We start from the raw sequence: 17,825 nt of genomic DNA, 5'->3' as shown, positions 1-17,825 counted from the left end.
AACTGGCACTTACTCTTTTAAGCAATCCAAGGAAGATAGCAGTAAATTACTGTTGACTCTTTCAATAGCAGCCATAACTAAACTAGCTACTGCTAGTCAAGTGCTATGTACATATGCAGAGTGCACCCAGAAGTAGTTCCAGGGACCAGCAGCATAGCTGGGGGGGTGTCAAAACATTAGTTTTTTATGCATCTAAATGCTTATGTAAAATGGTCCCTTCCCCTCACCACTGGAGACATACTGGGTGGTGGGAGCAATGTGGAGGCTTCTCTTCTGTATTGCTCTCACTGCGCTGGATGGCTCTGAAGGCAAGGAGGAAGGGCTGCTTTACACAGTCATTCAGGCGCCTGCAAAATGCAACGTTTTGACCCCCCCTCAGGTATGCTGCTGCCAGGGACAAAGTTTGAAGGCAAACAAATTCACTAATTAGAATCTGCTCTTCACTATGTCCTGATCTGCGCATGTAATGGAATTAAACAGGGCGACAGAACTGTAAGATGGTAGAAGGGACTGCAGCATGTCAGACTGCAGGTTAAGGTTGTTGTTCTGAATGCTCTCACCGTTAAAAAGAGCCCCTTGCAAGTAGAACTTTGCAAGGCTTTACGCTTTCTCCCTGATGTGCTAGGTTTTTACTTGCAAGTAATTCTTTTGGCACATTCAAAATTGCCTCCCTCTAGTCTGAAGATGTTCAATCTATTTTGTCACCCTCGTATAATGATCACTTGTAATACATGATAGAGTATACACATAGAGAGTCTTGTATGTAGCAGGAAAAGCCTGGCTGGGAGTCTCCACCAAGGCACATGCAAGGCCTTCCAGGGCAAAGCCTCTCTGTTAGGGCTACCCTGCAAGGCGCACTTATCTGGAAAGGCGCCTCACGGAGCACTTCAGGGCTCACTGCCAGGGAATCGTAGAGTGGGGCTGCACGTGTTTTTAGGCAGCTCCAGCTCCGAACAGTGACCCGGTCTTTGTGGAGCGGAGAGGTGCAGAGTGGAGGGGATCTCGAGCAGCGCCGGCACCTACGAGGCTGGGCGCGCTTGCAATTTCCCCTCCACTTCAACTCACGTGCAGGCAAAGGGACTCTCCGGCTGCAGCTTTTTTGGGCCCTTGCGGGCTCATAACAAGTGTCCTCGTGTTATGCCACGCAAGTAGCATGCAGGCATTTGAAGCACGGGAATCCCTGCCTTCCTTTGGACGCTTGCAGCTGCTAGGGCTCGCTGCCACATATCTATCTATCTATCTATCTATCTATCTATCTATCTATCTATCTATCTATCTATCTATCTATCTATCTATCTATCTATCTATCGGGTGGGGGGCGTCGTCGGTGCAATTGATTTGAGGAGTTGGGGGGTAGCCGGTATCCCACGCAGAGCACGGGGCAGCCACTGGGGAGTGACCTGATTTCTTTGTGTGTCTCCCCACCTCTCCTCCAACCACTAGACACTGACTTGGGTCAAGTTGCAAAAGCGGGATCGACGTGAGAAAGTCGAATACAAAGCAAATCAAGTTCTTCGCTGCGCCGTTGTTTGTGTGTGGGGGGGGGGAGAGACTGGGCACAGCACAACACCACACACACAAGGAGCTGGCGCGGTGGGGGTGGGGGAGGCACGAGGTTCAGATCCTGTGCACGATCAGCAGCAATTGCAGAGCCTTCTCCCCCTCCCCCTTGCAACTGTTTGGAAGAGGAGGAGGAGGAGAAAGCGGAAGGGGTGATCCTGCTGCTCTCTCTCTCCTAAGGTGAGTCGCGCTTTTCTTTTGTGACGTCGCGAGCTCCCCCCCTTTTGCCCCCTCACTGGGGAACTTTGTGGCAGGCAAAGTTGGTGCGCGCTTTCGCCCTTCTCCTCCTCGCAGCGCGTACTCACTGACTGCGCATTCACGGGGGGGGGGAGGCAGCCAGTTTTGTGCGGGCGCTGGAATTGCTGCTGGGCGGGCGGGCGCGCGCGCGTGTGAGATGCTTTGCCGCCTCTCCCTTGGCCAAACAGGGAGCATCTGAACGAGGTTTGCTTTTGTTTGGGAGACGGTCCAGGAAACGGTGGTGTCTTATCAAGGGGACCTGGGCTCCTGCCTGGTACAGATAAGAAAGGGGGGACGGGACTCTGGTCTCTTGCTTGATCTTTCTTTCCCTATCCCACTGTGCCCCCCCCCCCCCCATGGCATACTTTGGTGTTTGGGAAGCAGATCAAGTGGCCACAGAGCAGGAGGACAGGTGAGAAGGCCCGGGGTGGTGGTGGGATGGATGCTCGCGTTCCCACCACTCCCTGTGCAACAGGTAGAGATGTCAAAAAGCCGGCAGGAGCCTGTTGCTGCGGAGCTCCTGGCCACGATGACCCTTTTGTTCTCCTCGGCTGGCTGTGGCTGGACGCCTTTCCTAAAGTGAAAGGAAAAAAATGCGCCCCCCCAGTCGGGTCTCCCGGCCCCATTTCTCGCCCTCTCCCCCCTCCTGGGGTGTGCCGTCCCTGTCCCAGCCCTATTTCCCTGAGATCCACGACTTGTCCTTGGCAATCATCAGGGAGGCAAAAATGAGATCAAATGCCCCCTAAGCGCAGCCCAACCGGGGGGGGGGGCTGTTCTCCCTGACTGTCAGGGGGCTCCGTCCAGACAAAGAGGTGCATCTGCCGGAAATAATGATGATGGGAGAGCTTCTCCTCCTGGCCCCCCCTCCCGCCTCCATGAAAATTGTTTTTCTGGGAGGCTCAGTTAGAGGGAAGTTTTGAACTGGAGACTGTGATGAGGCACGCAGGAGAGCCCAGTCCAGACTTCTGGAAAAGTTGGGAGGGGACACCGATCCGAAGAAGACGAGGCTGAAGGGAGACCTGAGCTGCTGCTCTTGAATCCACAAGGGGTGGGGGGGGAGAGGTGGGAGGGAGAGGGGGTGAGAGGGAGAGACCTGCTGCCGCTCGCTGGTTCTTTGTCTGCTCAGGGAACTTGAACAAAAGAGGAAACTCGGATGAACTCTCCATCTCTCTTTGGGGGTTGATCTGGTCTCCAGCACTTTCTTCGTTCAGATCGCTCTAACTTTTCCCCAAGACTTGCAAAGCCTCCATCCTCCTCCTCCAAGAGTCTTCTGGACTGTGATTTTTTTTTTCCACCAGTTAGAAAAGAGGGAAGGTGAGTTTCGTTCATAATTGATCTCCCCCCTCCTTCCTTTGTGGCTCGCCTCTCAACTGAAAAGTGTGAAGGAAAAGATGCAAGTCTGAGATCCTTGGGGAGGGGCAGTGAACAAAATCTCTTTGGGGGCTAGTTGTTAAGATTCAGGTGCTGTATTATGATGTTGATTTTTTTTTAAGTGCCTGCAGTTCTGTCAGTTTGGATCAGCTTATGTAATGCAATTTGGTGGGTGCTTGGTGGGGGGGGAGGAAGAATCTGCCTCTCCATAAGTTGTGACTTCTTAGGATGTTGTTTTGAAAAAAAAAAAGAATTTGTGTGTGTGTGATGTCGATAGAAAGAGTTGACTGAAGCCAGATTGTTGTGCTTGAATCATTAGATGGCAAGATCAAAGAGAAAGCGAGCCTTTCTGGAAGGTGTGCCCTATAATGAGTCCAGGTAGGTGAGATGCTGGTGAAGACTGGCCCTTGAGTAACTGCTGATCAGTGAGTCTGTGAAGGTAGGATAAATATAGGATAGGGATTTCCAGGCATCTCTGATGTACCTGTATAGGAACAGAGAGCCCACCCTCAAGCAGCTATTGTGAGAGCACACTTAGTTCAAATGCAAAAACACTGGGGCATGGTTGGGATGGAGATTTAAAGGCAGCTGTGATCCAGCTTCCTGCTGTACTTATGAATCTTACTTCTTTGTTTATTGTGGAATTCTGTAATTTCTTCCCTCAAGTTCTGGAAATCTTGACCTGTTTCTTCATATTCCCATTTGGCCTTCTGTTCCCCTCCATTTCTTTTCTACAGCCACTTTTCTTTTTGTCCCATTGTTCCCTTGCTGCTTTTTTTCCAGTTATGCTCCTTTCAACATATCTTGAGAAATAGCCAAGGACTAACTGCATGGAAAGAAAGTACAAGAAAAGAGGAGAGTGTAGACAGAGGAGCAGCACTAAGCCCAGGTAAAATCCTCTGATTGCAGTCTCCTCTTTTCTTCATCCTTCCTTTCATGTAATTAGCCCTTGGCTATTTTTAGGGTGTATCTACACTGCAGACTTATACAGGTTTAATATCATTTCTGTCTCCCTGGGAATGCTGGGAACTGTAGTCCCTGCAAGGTGATCTAAGCTGCTTAAACATTTTTTAGCACCCTCACCAAAGTCTGTTTCCAGGGTTAATTGGGGAAAACAATGCCAGGTTAAATGTGTATAAAAGTTTTACTTGCATAGTAATCCTACACATGCCTACTCAGTAATTCTATGCATATCTACTTGATTTCAATGGGACTTACTCCCACATAAACGTTATAGTACTTGCGGCCTTAGACTGCAAGCCAGCACATGCTTTCCTAAGAGCAGACCCCACTGAATGCGGCAGGTCAAACTTCTGAGTAGACATGTGTAGGATTGTGGTGTTAGAGCACAATCCTATACTAGTCTACTTAGATGTAAGTTCTGCTTCCAGGTGTTGATAGGATTGGAGCCTTAGAGCCCAATCCTATCTAATTTTCCAGCAATGCAGCCCCAGGCTAAGGGAACAAATGTTCCCATACCTTAAGGAAACTTCTGTGCCTGTTGCCCCACCACAAGATGCAGTGCATGACCCATTGGCACAGCAGCACCGGCACTGGAAAATCAGATAGGATTTGGCTGTTAGTCTCGTCCTCACTTTTCTCTTCCAAATACATACAGACTGTCCTGGGATCCACACTACTGTGCAGATTCCTTCTTTTCTTGGCCGTTCTAGTTGAGCCAACACGATTCTAACTCTTCTAACCTGCCCTAGGGTGTCAAGAACAATACAGTAGCCTTGTCTACATTGGACTTTGCTCAAGAATTTTTTACTGTTATAACCACTGGTGGATCAAGGCTGATAGGAGTACTGACAAAATGTTGGCAGTCTGATCACTGTTGTGTGTTTGACCAGGCCTCATTACAAGTTCTGTCATGTAGTATGTATATACACTAGCCTTCCTGTTGAAGGCTGACATAAATGTTTAAGATATAAACTCTAATGTCAGAGACATGATTTATAAATTCTGTTCAGCTCGGTAGAACTAATGCCAACAGAGTACTTCAAGAATTGAAGGGGAAGAGAAGAGATGCAGGATTTCCAACTTGTTCTGTCACCTCATTCTTCTCTCATTTCTCCTATTACCGATATGTACTGTACATTTCCTCATGACTTTCATCCAACTTCCTTTCTTACATCTTTTGTATAAAATATTTATTAGTTTCCTTATTGTATCAGTATCCCTTTTCTTACCTTACTACTTCAGATTTTCTCCTCCTGCATGTCGCTTCCTGGAGCTTTTCAAGAATAAAGAGGTTTTGGGCCTAGGGAAACATTCTTGGAATCAGGCAGTTTCTGTAGCATTGCTGTTCTTTTACTTGGAATCATAGAACTTGCCAGTTTGTTCATGGCTTGTTCTGAGACTTCTCTGTTTGTAAGATAGGTTAAGTTGGCTTCTAATATACAGTCAATTGGTGCCAAAGGTGGCTTGATAGTAAGTTTGTTTGGAAATCTTAGGGCCCAGTCCAATCCAACCACTACCAATGCAGCCAAGTGTGGGGCAGTCATGGAGGCCTCCTCAAGGTAAGGGAACATTTGTTCTCTTACCTCAGGGCTGCATTGTAACTGTATGCTGGAAAGTTGGGTAAGATTTAAGTTTAAAAACTTCAAAGGGATCTGGAAAAAATTGAGTACTCAGACTTTAAAGCAGTAAGGCTTTTAGTCCTGTATGCGTTGGCCAAGAGGTTCTCATCCCAGTGCTTGTTTTCCATCTGATCTTCCACCAGTATCTATATTTGTAGGGTGGTGAAACTAAATGGTTGTACACATACAGTGTTTGGCAACAGGATTTGATCAGTTTCACACTGTTATCACCATATTATTATCGAGCAAATGGCATGTTACTGCACCATGTGCAACTAAGTCCTACCAGCTCCTCCTTCCCAGTCACCAGACATAATCATAAGGAAGCAATCTGTGAAAGGTTTTAGAGAAAGTGCAGAAGAAAAAGAAGTGCTTCACTTTTCCTCAGAAACTTTCCCCGTCTTCTTCATTTGCATCTCTACAGGTGTTTCAAATCTGTGTTTTACTTTAAAAGCACAGGTCTAGAACCCTGTGTGGTAACAAGCAGCAGAGATTTCAGGTGAAAAATAGACTGGCAGAGGAAGGCTCAAAGCACTTCTGTCCTTTGCTCAATACAGATAATTTCCTTCTGAAGATGTTTCCAACTAGGGCTGATGGGGTTTTGTTATACAACATGGCATGCAGTTTGCCCCCAACCCTGTATAAACAAGTTTTTGCAGAGGTGTCACTTGTTTCATACAGAGGGCCGAAGTTAGCATTCAGGGCTCCAGCTGAGGGCCGGATGTGACGTCTTTAAGCAGAAAGTGACATCATTAAGCAGCTAATGGCCAGAAATCAGACCCTGTTCTCATATAGAAACTCATTAACTGGAAATGACAGAAGAGAAAATTACAAATCTGGATCATAGTTCAAGATTTGGGAAAGCCTAATTTTCGTGTGGGCTGCCATTTCAGCTGTAACGCCTCAGTAACTGAGAGCCTGAGGGCCCAATAAAAAGCTTCCGAGGGCCGCATCAGGCCCCCGGGCCTTATGTTTGACACCCCTGAGTTATCTCATACTAAGCAGATCATAAAGTTGGGAGAGTTTAGACTGGATACTGTATCTCAGAATGGTGATAGTTTCTGTTGCCCACTCTCTGCTCCCAGTTCTACGCTCCAATTCATAATCATACTCCATCCCATATCTACGAGTAGATATACTCGTCCCATCCCATATCTACGAGTTCTATGTTCTCCATATCATTTACTCCATTCCATATCTCGTATTAGCTGAACTGCCTGTCTCTTGTAAGGTATCTCCTTTCTAATGTGCAATTAAGTGTAATGTTGGTAGCTTTTCAAATGTGCAGATTCACTAATGAACAATCAGAGTGTCTAAGTTTAAATTGTTTTAGTGATTGTGGCAATCAAGTTCTTAATGTATGTGAGTTATGTAAGCAGTAAAGCATCAGTCTCAAGTCATTATTTAAGCTATTGGAAAAAGTGCTGCCACAGTTGCTAGAGTTTATCAGATAATGATAAGGTTCCAGAGATAAGGATAAGATTCAAATGTGGTGAGCTGTGGAATAACTTTCAAGCAAAGCTTGCTTCCTGTGTACTCCCCAAATTGGTGGTGCTTAATCATGATAAAAATCCGGCAATTGAGATAAAATGTGTAATCAAAGCTTTTAGAGGGATATCCATGTAGTGAGGATATCTTCATCCTGAACCACAAATGACACTTGCAGGATGCTTATAGCTGAAATCTCACCCTGTGGATCCCATTGAAGTCAATGGAATTTAATTCCAACCAAGTATGCTTCCAATGATAGATTTAGAATTATTTTATAGTGCTGCTGTTGACATGTGTTGGTACTAAAGCTTACAACCATTCCTTTTGATTGAATAGGTGAGAAGTATGTACAACAGTGAAGCAGGATTGCCAAAATGACATGTCAGGAGCTACCAGGTGGATTTTATGTTTTATTAACCGTCAAATGGTGGAATGGAATACAGTGTACATCGAAGAAGACATTTGGATTTATAATCTGTTGGAACTTTTGGAACTTCTGGAAGTAAAACTTGAGAAAACTGTAGTGCATGGTTTGGATTATACAAGGTTGATGTTGCATACCTGTGATTCATAATAAGGTATGTATGTTTTCTGATAATTGAAAAAGAAATAATTTTGTCTTCATTAGGCTTTTTTCTGATGAATGGCAAATCTGTGCTTATTCCATTTATGCAGGTACCTTGTACATCTATCATATGTATTCTCTAATTTGTTAAAATTTAAATACTTCATCTTAAATGTTGATACTATATTTTATTACTTATTTTAAAAAAAGTTCAAGAACATATCAAATAGAATATTAGTGTCAACCAGTGACTCATAAAGCTTCAAATGGAGATAGAATATTAAAAGCTGTATACACAAACCATTTTTAATATTGCTCCCTTTTGAACTATTTCAAAACTGTTAACTTTTGTCACAAAACTGTGTATCTGAAGTGAGAAGGGCTTAGAATCTGGAGAGATATGATTGAAATGCTGTTTAGGTCATACCATCCAAACAAATTTATTATTTTTATTTTGGATTTAGTTTTCAAGTATTAGTCTGTTGTATCCATATCATGGCAGTGCCACGATTTCTGCTTGTGTAGTGTAGACTAACAGAGTTTTATTTTTTTGAATAACTTTCAGTTGAAAAATGTGCCCAAAATTGAACATGGTAATTGTTTGACACATGTTGAGAGACACATAGAATATTAATCTATAAGGAAAAAAAGCCAAAGAATGCTTTAAGCAATACTACTTGTATATATGGACTTTCTATGTGTGTCTATAGCAAGAAGCTTTGTATGAAAATACGAAAAGCCCTTGGAAGAGAAGATACATTTGTGTGCAAGTTCCTACAGTTACAAAAGATAGCTGGATTGAGGTGTTGGTGTTCTAAAAGAGGTAATATTGTCTTGGCCTTGAATATAAATTGACAGAGAAGTTTCTTTTTATCTTAAAAATTGAGTGTTTACAAATGAAAAGTCTTGAAACAAATTTTCTTTCAAGCTTATTTTGCTAGCTCCTTTTTGGAAGTCATTTTTTGGTATCATGGCGGTCTACCTACAAAGTGAACCAGGCTATATGATGGTGTTTCATTTTAATATGATGAAAGTGTGGAAAAAAATAACATTAAGAACTGGTGTAACTTTGTAAATTAAGATTTGGAGAAAAATTATGTTAAACAGATCCATATACAGGATATTCCAGAAAAGTCCAAAAGTTATAATTTCTGCATTGATCTTACCTGTCAGTTTTGCATGCTTAATATGTATGTTAGAGCACAGTAAGAGTTACACAAAAATAGTTGCTTTTGATGTGCATATTTTCTCCCAAATGATTTGTTGAGGTCTATAAGAGATGTAGGACAGTCAAGTACGCACTTCTTAAGAAAAGTGATGAGGAAGTCTGATTTACTTAGTATTGGGGACAAAACTGAATAATCCTTTGTTTTCCAAGTTGTGCAGATAACTTTATAATTCTCTTTTTGCATATTTGATATTAGAAACTGCATTATACTAAGGGCTAATTCATGTTATTGCAGCAGTGTGGTAGCTGCTACCTTGTGACTTCTTCCCATGTGGCTCTGGTAATGTTTAAATTTGAGGAACCTCCTGGGTGGGACAAATTATGCAGTTCCTTCCCTTGTGAACACAATTTCCTCTTTGGTGACCCTGTATACAGTAGTTTTAGAGCAGCATGCTATGAACAGTGTGAATGGGCTGCTACTTAGATCCTGGTGATGGGAAGAGGGACACGTGAGCCTAACTGTGGCACTGGGGTAACTATGGACGTAACTTCTAGCCCAGCACTGTGTCTAGGTCAGGGTTCATGGATGCTTCTTGATTTGCTGAACAGCTTAGGGCAGTGTTTCTCAAACGGTGGGTCAGGACCCACTAGGTGGGTCACAAGTCAATTTCAGGTGGGTCCCCGTTCATTTCAATATTTTTGATATTTGATGCTCCCCTCATATGTGACTGCATTTGGGGAAATTACAGGTCTGTACTTTTAACAGGCTACAATGTATATGCTTTTAAGAATAATAAATGGAAATTACTCCTGGGTAAATGTGGGTAGAATTGCAGCCTAGAATTTTTGAAAAGTTTCCTGCTTGTTGATGTTGCTTCTGGCCATGACATCACTTCCGGTGGGTCCTGACAGATTCTCGTTCTAAAAAGTGGGAGCCGGTGCTAAAAGTTTGAGAACTACTGGCTTAGTGTAATGAAGCCTTTGAGATAGTGACTGGAGTAATGACGGAAGTCTTGTGATGTTTGATTGAAGGTGGGCTAGAGAGCTTATGCTAAAGCCTGCTCTGTGGCAGTGATGGCAGCAAAGAAAGTGTGTCAGCATGAAGTTGTCTACAGGTTCTAAATAGTGAGAGGCCATTTAGTGAGGGTCCTCAAGGTGAAGGTGAAGAATTGTTGGCAGTCTCCTGGGATATGTTTGCAAGATAGAGTATTTTGCTTACCAAAGTTACTTGCATTCATTCTGACTTCGATTCTGCTTTGAAAGGGAGTCCTAATGCAGCACCTGCTTATGCTTTTGTTTTGGATATTTTCCACTTTGTTTGGCCCTGGGGAAGCAGACAGTTTGCTTAGAATAGCAACTGACTACCTGCTTTCCCAAGCCTTGCCACTTCTGGCTGCTTCAAGAGGCCAAAGTGACTCTGGCTAGCTGGGTGTTTTAGGAGGTAAATGCTTTCTTGAAGAAGGGCAAACATCCATCTGTGTTAGTTCAGAATGTGGCAGCATTCCACCACATTCTGGATCCTGGTTGGGGCCTGTGTTTGGAAGCCTGCAATTCCAATTTTATTTCATCTGCATTGGTTTGTTCCTGGGTTCAGTTCTAGGTTTTGCTGTTGACTTTTAAAACCTTAAACTGCTTGGGCCCAGATTACTTGAGAGACCATCTAATTTCATAAGCCTGCTCATCACTGTCTGTCATTTTGCTGCTCTGCTTCTTGGTCCCCCATGGATGGAAGTGTGGTTGGATGCAAAATGCAAGAGTCTTTTTTCAGTTGCAGTCCCTAGGCTCTGGAACTCCTGACCCCTAGAGGCCCTTGCTTATGTGTTTTTGCCAGGCATTTTAGTTGTTTCCTGCTGCATTTCTTCCTTCTCTCTGGCTGCATAAGTTTTTGTTATTGGTTTTCAATGATTTTATGATTTGATTATTTTTTATGGCTCTTCTATGTTTCTGTTGTGAGCTGCCTTGGGGGCCAAAATGCAGGGTATAGATAATTAAAGAAACAAATGAAATAAATAAAACTTCATAAACGCTCAAGTAATTTGAACAATGAAAACTATATAGCAGTGGTGGTGTGATTCTTCCTTGCTGGAAAAAGAGTAACTTCAGAGCCACACTGATGAAATCTTCGCTAAAAGAAAGTAGATTTTTGTTTATTTGCATACATTTGGCTCTCTTCATTATGCAATTTGTAGGAGTGAAAATGGAATGAAATTGAGATAAAACTTTCTGTTAGATATACCGGGGGTGAAATCCTTAAAGATGCTTTCCTGGTTAAGGAATAAGTTTCCTGGAAGTAAGCCCCATTGAGCACAATGGGAGTTATAGTGAAATCCTAGCCATGTCTCCTCAGAAATAAGTGTGTATATGGGACTATACCGACTCTGGAGTGCTTGTGGGAGATAACTTGTTTTAAAGCATCCCCTAGTCAAAATCTCTTTGCTCTTCACAAGCCAACATACAGCGTTTCATGTGCAGGTAAACTTTATGTGGGAACAAAACAATGCATTACTGAAGTGGCACAATCTCATGAATCTTGTCTGAACTTGGGATCTGCTCTAAATCAGCTTAATTTTTCATTCTGACATAATGCATAAGCAGTTCCCTGAAGAGGAAAATATTTTTTCAGGCTGTTAATAAATCAAGGTCCTTGGTCAACACCCTTTTCCAACTCTGTGTTTTGGTTCTATAAACCTTAAGCATAAATTTGATTTCTAGCCATTCATTCCATTTATCTAGGACTCTTCAGTGTTCTATCCCATCCTATACAGTCACAGTTGAGCACAGAGTTGATTTCAGTATGCAAATGTTTTTAAAAGTTCCACTAAGATATCTAAATCCTTTTTGTACATGTTGTTGCCAGGTCAGGTCTTCCCTATTCTGTACTCCTGCCTCTGAAATTTTTTCTTTTGACCCTATGTGCAGGAGTTAAATGCCTGACTTTGGCTAGATCATGTTTAGAGAGCATTATCAGGATAAATGGAGACATCTCATTTTAACATCAAGATCATCAGTTTTAAAACAAGTTTGGTAAATGATATCTTTTCTATCCATGTTGTATCCTAATACAGGGGAAAAGGATGATTTTTTTGGTATTTAAATTGATAATTACTGACTTCTTTATATATAGCAGCAGTTGTAACCAAACTATATTGCTTTGTCTTGTGTTAGTGAAGCCTTGCCATTAACAGCACATTTCATAATGGTGGCTAGTGGGTGGAATGTTTGGTCTGTCTTCTCTGCTCCATCCTCCAAAGCAGGATGGCTAACCAGACAAGTATGGCCCTGATGATCTGTGATCTTGGACTCCAGGATCATGCACAGGCAGTGGCAGCACTTGTTCCAGAGCTTGCAGAAGAGTTGGGAAACTTCTCAGGGTAGTCGTGACACACAAATCTGACTTTCATAGATGGCTAGAGTTGGAGGTTGTCTAGTAACTTCAACCTCAGTGCAAGCAACTAGTGAAGTATCCCTGATAGGCAGTCTCTGCTTGAAAACCTCTAGTAGGGGACAGCCCATAACTGCATGGGGCAGACCCTTGGAAGAAATGGAGAGTAAATCTGCTTCTTCTCCTGTGTGAGAGCCCTTCAGATATTTATTTTATGGAATTTATTTATTTATAATGAAGACAACTATCAACTATCATATCTCCCCTTAGTCTTCTTTTCCCTAGGCAAAACGTACCCAGCTCTTTTAACTGTTCCTAGTCAGACTTCGTAATCCAGATCCTCCCCGTCTTTGTTGCCCTCCTCTGAACCTGTTCTTGCTTAGCAATGTCCTTCTTAAAATGTGGTGCCCAGGACTGGAAGCAGTATTCCTAGTGAGGTCTGGCTAATGCAGAGAAGAGTAGGCATCTCTTACGTAGCCCAATATTATGCGTTTTGGCTTTCTTAGTACTATCACTGCTGATGCGGGCTATACTTCTGAACTGATCTACCCTTTCTTCTACTTTTTATACATGCTCTTCTTGCTTTTCAACTTTTCAGAAAGCCGTCTCTGCAGCCACACTGGTATCCTTAGCTGTCTCCCAACTTTTCCTCACATGGGAATTGTTTGCATATCTGCCTTTATTGTCTTACTTTTCAAAATATTCCATCCCTCTTGAACCCTTTTCTCTTTTAAAGTCTAGCCATGGAATACTATATTCCTCTGAACAGATCTGCCTACCCTTGGCTTTCCCTTTCCTCAATTTTGAGCATTCCAGGATGAGATTGACACTTTTGCTCCAAGTCCCTGCCATTTTTGTCACCGCAACCAGTTCTTCGTATTGGTAAGGATTAAGTTCAGGATAGCCAACATCCAAGTTCTTTCTCTCACCTTCTGAAGATTAAAGTTGGCAGCAAGACAAATCAAGAATTCATTCTTAGCTGAGTAGATGTTAGGGTACCTGAGATATGATTTATCTCTTCAAAAGTTTGGTCACCTGATATAGGAAAGCATCATCTATAACTTCTGCTTGGCCCAGTGATCTGTATTAGTCAATAACTAGTCAAAGTTTATTAGGTTGATGAGCACATAAGCCATACACCTATTTATCTAAAATCTTAAAACCAGAACTTAAAACCACATTGAAACAATATTTGGCTACATCCACAACACACTCTTTACAAAGACTACTTAACAGTATTTTCAATCTTAAGATTCAGAAAACACGGAAAATTTATGTATCCATTCCTTTAAGAATCTATCTCTCGCTGCTGTATATTTCGGGCATTGAAAAAAATATGCACCAGGGTATCTAATTCAGTTAAGAGACAGTCACAATATCGCTGCTCAGGAGGTATCCTTTGGAAACGACCATTCATTTGTGCAGTTGTTAAAGCATTACATCGTGCAGTCATATAAGCATGCCTCAAAATGGGCCAGTGATCTGTAGTAAACGCCCACAATTTCGCTCTCCTTCTGTTCTTATCCAGGGACTTTCTACTGGGGTTCTTCAGGTGTATATATTTATAATTAGCGCAACTCCCCTTCCCTTTCTGTTGGGCGTATTCTGCTTTGAGAACCATTCTGGCTGAGAAACGTTATACAAATGTTGTAGAATAGCTCACTTGCATTCTTCCAGTCATCTGCCCAGAGAAGTAGTTACATGGTGCACTCCATATTCAATTACTTATAAACGTATCCTATGCATTTTTACTCAGTATGTCCCAATGATTCATGGATTTTACTTCCAAGTAAACCTATGTAACTTAGAGCTATTGATTGGTAGAGAAACCCCCATTTTTTTGCTTTTCTAACTCTGGTCAGTTTTTTTCCTACCCTCCTTTCATGGCAGGGTTCTCTTTATTTGCCGATTTCAGCAACTCTCTGAGGCTTCAAGGGACACAGTTAATCTTGGATGATGGGGGCCCCTGGCCCTGGAAGCTCAAAGAGGTGGTCTGCAGCTGCAGGAGCTAGATTTCTCCTTTTGATGTAAGTTTTCCATACCAGCTGGATCTAGCTGCGAGCCTGTAGTCCTTTTAAAGTGGTCAGTGTTTTCTTCGGTACTACAGCCAGCCTTTGCAGCAACTTCTTTGGACCCTAACAATTTTTAATCAAAGTGTAATAAAATATATTTTGCTGACAGTTCTGCTTTCAAGGGTCTCTGTGGGCCAGTTCAGGTGGTTTCTAATATAACAGAACTCTGAACATATGAAGATGCTTTGTATTAAATCAAAGGTTTGATCTAGCTCTGTTTTGTCTGTACTTGTCTGGCTCTCCAGACATCACAGGTTTCAAACAGGGGTCATTCTCAGCCCTACCTGGCCATGCCTGAGATTGACCCTGGATCCTTTTGCCTATAGAGCAGGTGCTGTATCTCTGAGGTAGGGCCCATTTCCTGTGCTTGTATGCTCTTGTTCTCTTTGACCAATCTGCATGGTTAGTAACTTTCTGGTTTTGGACAAATCCTATTTTGCAGTCTAAGCTTTGGCAACTAAGTTTTGTGTGAGCACTGAAAACCAGTAGTTTGAACCTGGTTTGCAAGGCTCTCACAAATCATATTTATGTATTTATTGAAACAATTTTTTTACCCTGCACTTTCACCATCAAGTAAGGAGGCGCATATAGCGGTTTACAATAAAAATAAAATACATGAGCTGCCTGATTCTCACCTGTGCTGGAACAGGCAGGCCATGTGGCCTGCCCCATATCCAACTCGGACTTGGGGCTGGCTGCCCCACAACTTGGGGCGAGGGGAATTCATTCCCCTCGCCCCGTGTTGCGTGGCAGCCGCCCCAATGGGGCTACTAAGAGCCAGGTCCTGCCACTACCACTCCGTCCCAGGGCCAAACCGCCTGTCACCTGCCCTGCCCCAGGACATCCCTGTTCCGCCTTTCCCCCGCCCTTCCCAAACCCCTGTGCCGGGTTAGGGAGGCCAGTGGGAATTCATCTCTTTCTGCCAGCGCATCCTTGTGCTGGCCCAGTCAACTCACAAGTCATCACAGACATATGCATACTTGTGATAGTACTGGGCTGGCAAAAGGGATTTATGCCAGTCCAGAGAGCGCTCAGGGTTGCACTCTTGAAAAACAGAAACTAACACAGGGAAATGAAAACAATAGCATTAGCAGAGACACAGTCAGGGCAACAGAGACCAAACAATAAGCAGCAGCAATAAAGCCAGATAGAATAAACAAGTTTTCCGCTAGTACTAAAACTGGGGCAATGAAGGTGCCAACCTGACTTCCGGAGGGAGTTCCTAATCTGACATCATTATGGAGAAGGCCCTTTCCTTCTGTGCCAAACATGCTTCTACTGACATGTGGAAGAGCCTGCTTAGATGTTTGGGAATCACTGTTCTAGACTAATTTGACTACCCCACTGTTGTGGGTTGGGGGGTGGGTGGGAGGGAAGGAGAGGGTGCATGAGGGCAGGGCTCGGCCCACTGTTGCCAAACTGTGGTTTGTATGTGAACCAACTAAATTCTGCTTAAGTGTAATTAAAGAAGTATGATTCAGCTGGAAATATTCTTTCTTTGTACTTTGAGGACAGAAAGATGTAAGGAAAATACGTATAATAAAAAGGCCCTATAGGGAGTTGCACTAGAGGGAGTAAGAGCTTCTTCCTCATCCCACCCAAGAAAAAGTGCCTCAGTGGATTTCAGAAGTATTAACTTGAAGGAAGGGTATGAAACAAATCCCTTTTGGTTTATGTTACTTGGCATGGTTACTTGGCTGTTATTTTCTGGCACATTATAATTATGTCAATTTTCCTATACATGTGTTAGAAAAACACTTTTGTGTAATATCATGCAATTCTCTATTTAGCTGCATTTAAGTACTTGTGCAACTTTCACAGGATAATGTATATAGGTGTACTTCTTTCTGGCATGTCTGTGTAGGGAAAATTGTCCTGCATAATAGTGAGGAACCAGGGCGGAATGGAGCCAAGCCTCATGTTTTAGTATCCTGTAATATTGTCAGTCGCTATTGTTTCTATAGTATAAAAAGATATTGACCCATTTCAATCATTGTTCCAAACCCTGGCTGAAGAAGCATAACTTTGGTTTAACATGATGTCTGAATTAACAAACCATAGTTAAAAGCTGCAGCTCACCCTGTTGTCAAAATGAGAATGCTGAGTATAGAGAAAACAAAACAAGCTATGATTAGCACAAACTGTGGTTTGGCAAGACCTTATGTCTGAACTGAGCCACCAAATGGGAAGCTGTTTCATTTTTAGCAAACCAAAATATGGTTTCTGAATTGCATGTGACAGTTTGGGGAGCTCTTTGCCATGGTAGTATGGAAACTACTGTAGGGTGCTACTAAAGCTGGGTAAATTAAGCTTTCAGTATCATAGAACCATTTCTGTTGGGTTTGGATGGATGGGCAGCAAGTTGAGACCATGGGATGTACAAGGCCTGCAGAGAGACCTGTAGACCAGTGTTTCTCAGCCAGTGGTTCAGGTACCACTAGGGGTACTTCTAGTGGTACTCACAGAACCCCTGGACCCGTCACCTGTCGGCGAGACCAAGAATGTGACACAACAAACAGCGGTAGAAGACTTGGGTCATCCTCAAAAAAGCCCTCCCGTCCACCCTGAGCCTCTTACTGGCGTTTGCTGTTTCACATCTGGCTTCCCAACCCAGAACTAACTGGTGATGATGTCATTGCCAGTTACTTCTAGTGGTACTTTGAATACGTGGACCATGTGAAGTGGTACGATGGAGGACAAACATTGAGAAACACTGCTGTAGACCCTGGTATCTAGCAGTGATTTTGCTGAGCACCAATACTGTTGGCCTCATACCCTACTATGAGCTTCATGGCACAGGACCTCCCTGTTCATATCACTTTAGAGGGCGATGCAATTCATCCTGGGAGTACCTGATTCATGCTGTAAAGGCCACAAGCTTCAAGGACATGTCCTAGCACACTTGTAATACATCTGGGAATTATGGGAAATGTAGTTCCCATTATCCCCAGTTATCCTCTGTGTGCCTTGACATTCTAAAGAGAGCCTCCACTTTGTGGTTTTGTTCTTCACCAAGTGTGGGAAGAAAGGAGTATTTGATTTTGCGCCTTAAAAGTGTGGTGAAGCCTGAGGCTGGTTAGTTCTACTGCCTGGTAATTAATGTCTCTTTCTTCAGCCATATCCTATGGGCCTCTCAGGAAACCTTGTCACGAACTGATCATTTATTGGATTGGACATATAAAGAAGATCTGGGATAGGATCCAAAATGTGTGTTTTTGGTGACAACGGCCCATCTCCCAGATTCCAGCAAACAAAACAAAAATTCTAGATTAAACTGCTGCTTGTAGCATTTTTGGAACAGCAGCTCAGCTGTGTGCCAATGCAGTGGTGCTGGCACAAGCTATGCTGCATCCTGTGGGGAAATTTAGCAAGTAGAAAGTCTCCCTGGGGGGGGGGG

The 17,825-nt window shown here is 43.2% G+C and overlaps 1 long non-coding RNA gene across 1 annotated transcript in view; it reads left to right on the top strand.

Moving 5' to 3' along the window:
• The first annotated feature begins 3,485 nt into the window (after positions 1–3,485).
• The window catches only part of LOC136649691 (uncharacterized), a 300,034-nt gene continuing 285,694 nt past the window's right edge, over positions 3,486–17,825 (top strand). Inside the window, exons 1-2 of the long non-coding RNA XR_010794421.1 lie at positions 3,486–3,546; positions 7,578–7,819. This is a non-coding gene — a long non-coding RNA (uncharacterized lncRNA). The remainder of the gene's footprint in view (positions 3,547–7,577; positions 7,820–17,825) is intronic.

This window comes from Tiliqua scincoides, chromosome 4, assembly GCF_035046505.1.
Source record: "Tiliqua scincoides isolate rTilSci1 chromosome 4, rTilSci1.hap2, whole genome shotgun sequence".
Taxonomy (NCBI): Eukaryota; Metazoa; Chordata; class Lepidosauria; order Squamata; family Scincidae; genus Tiliqua; species Tiliqua scincoides.
The sequence above is the reverse complement of the archived record's forward strand: the minus strand, read 5'-3'. Positions and strand labels throughout refer to the sequence as shown.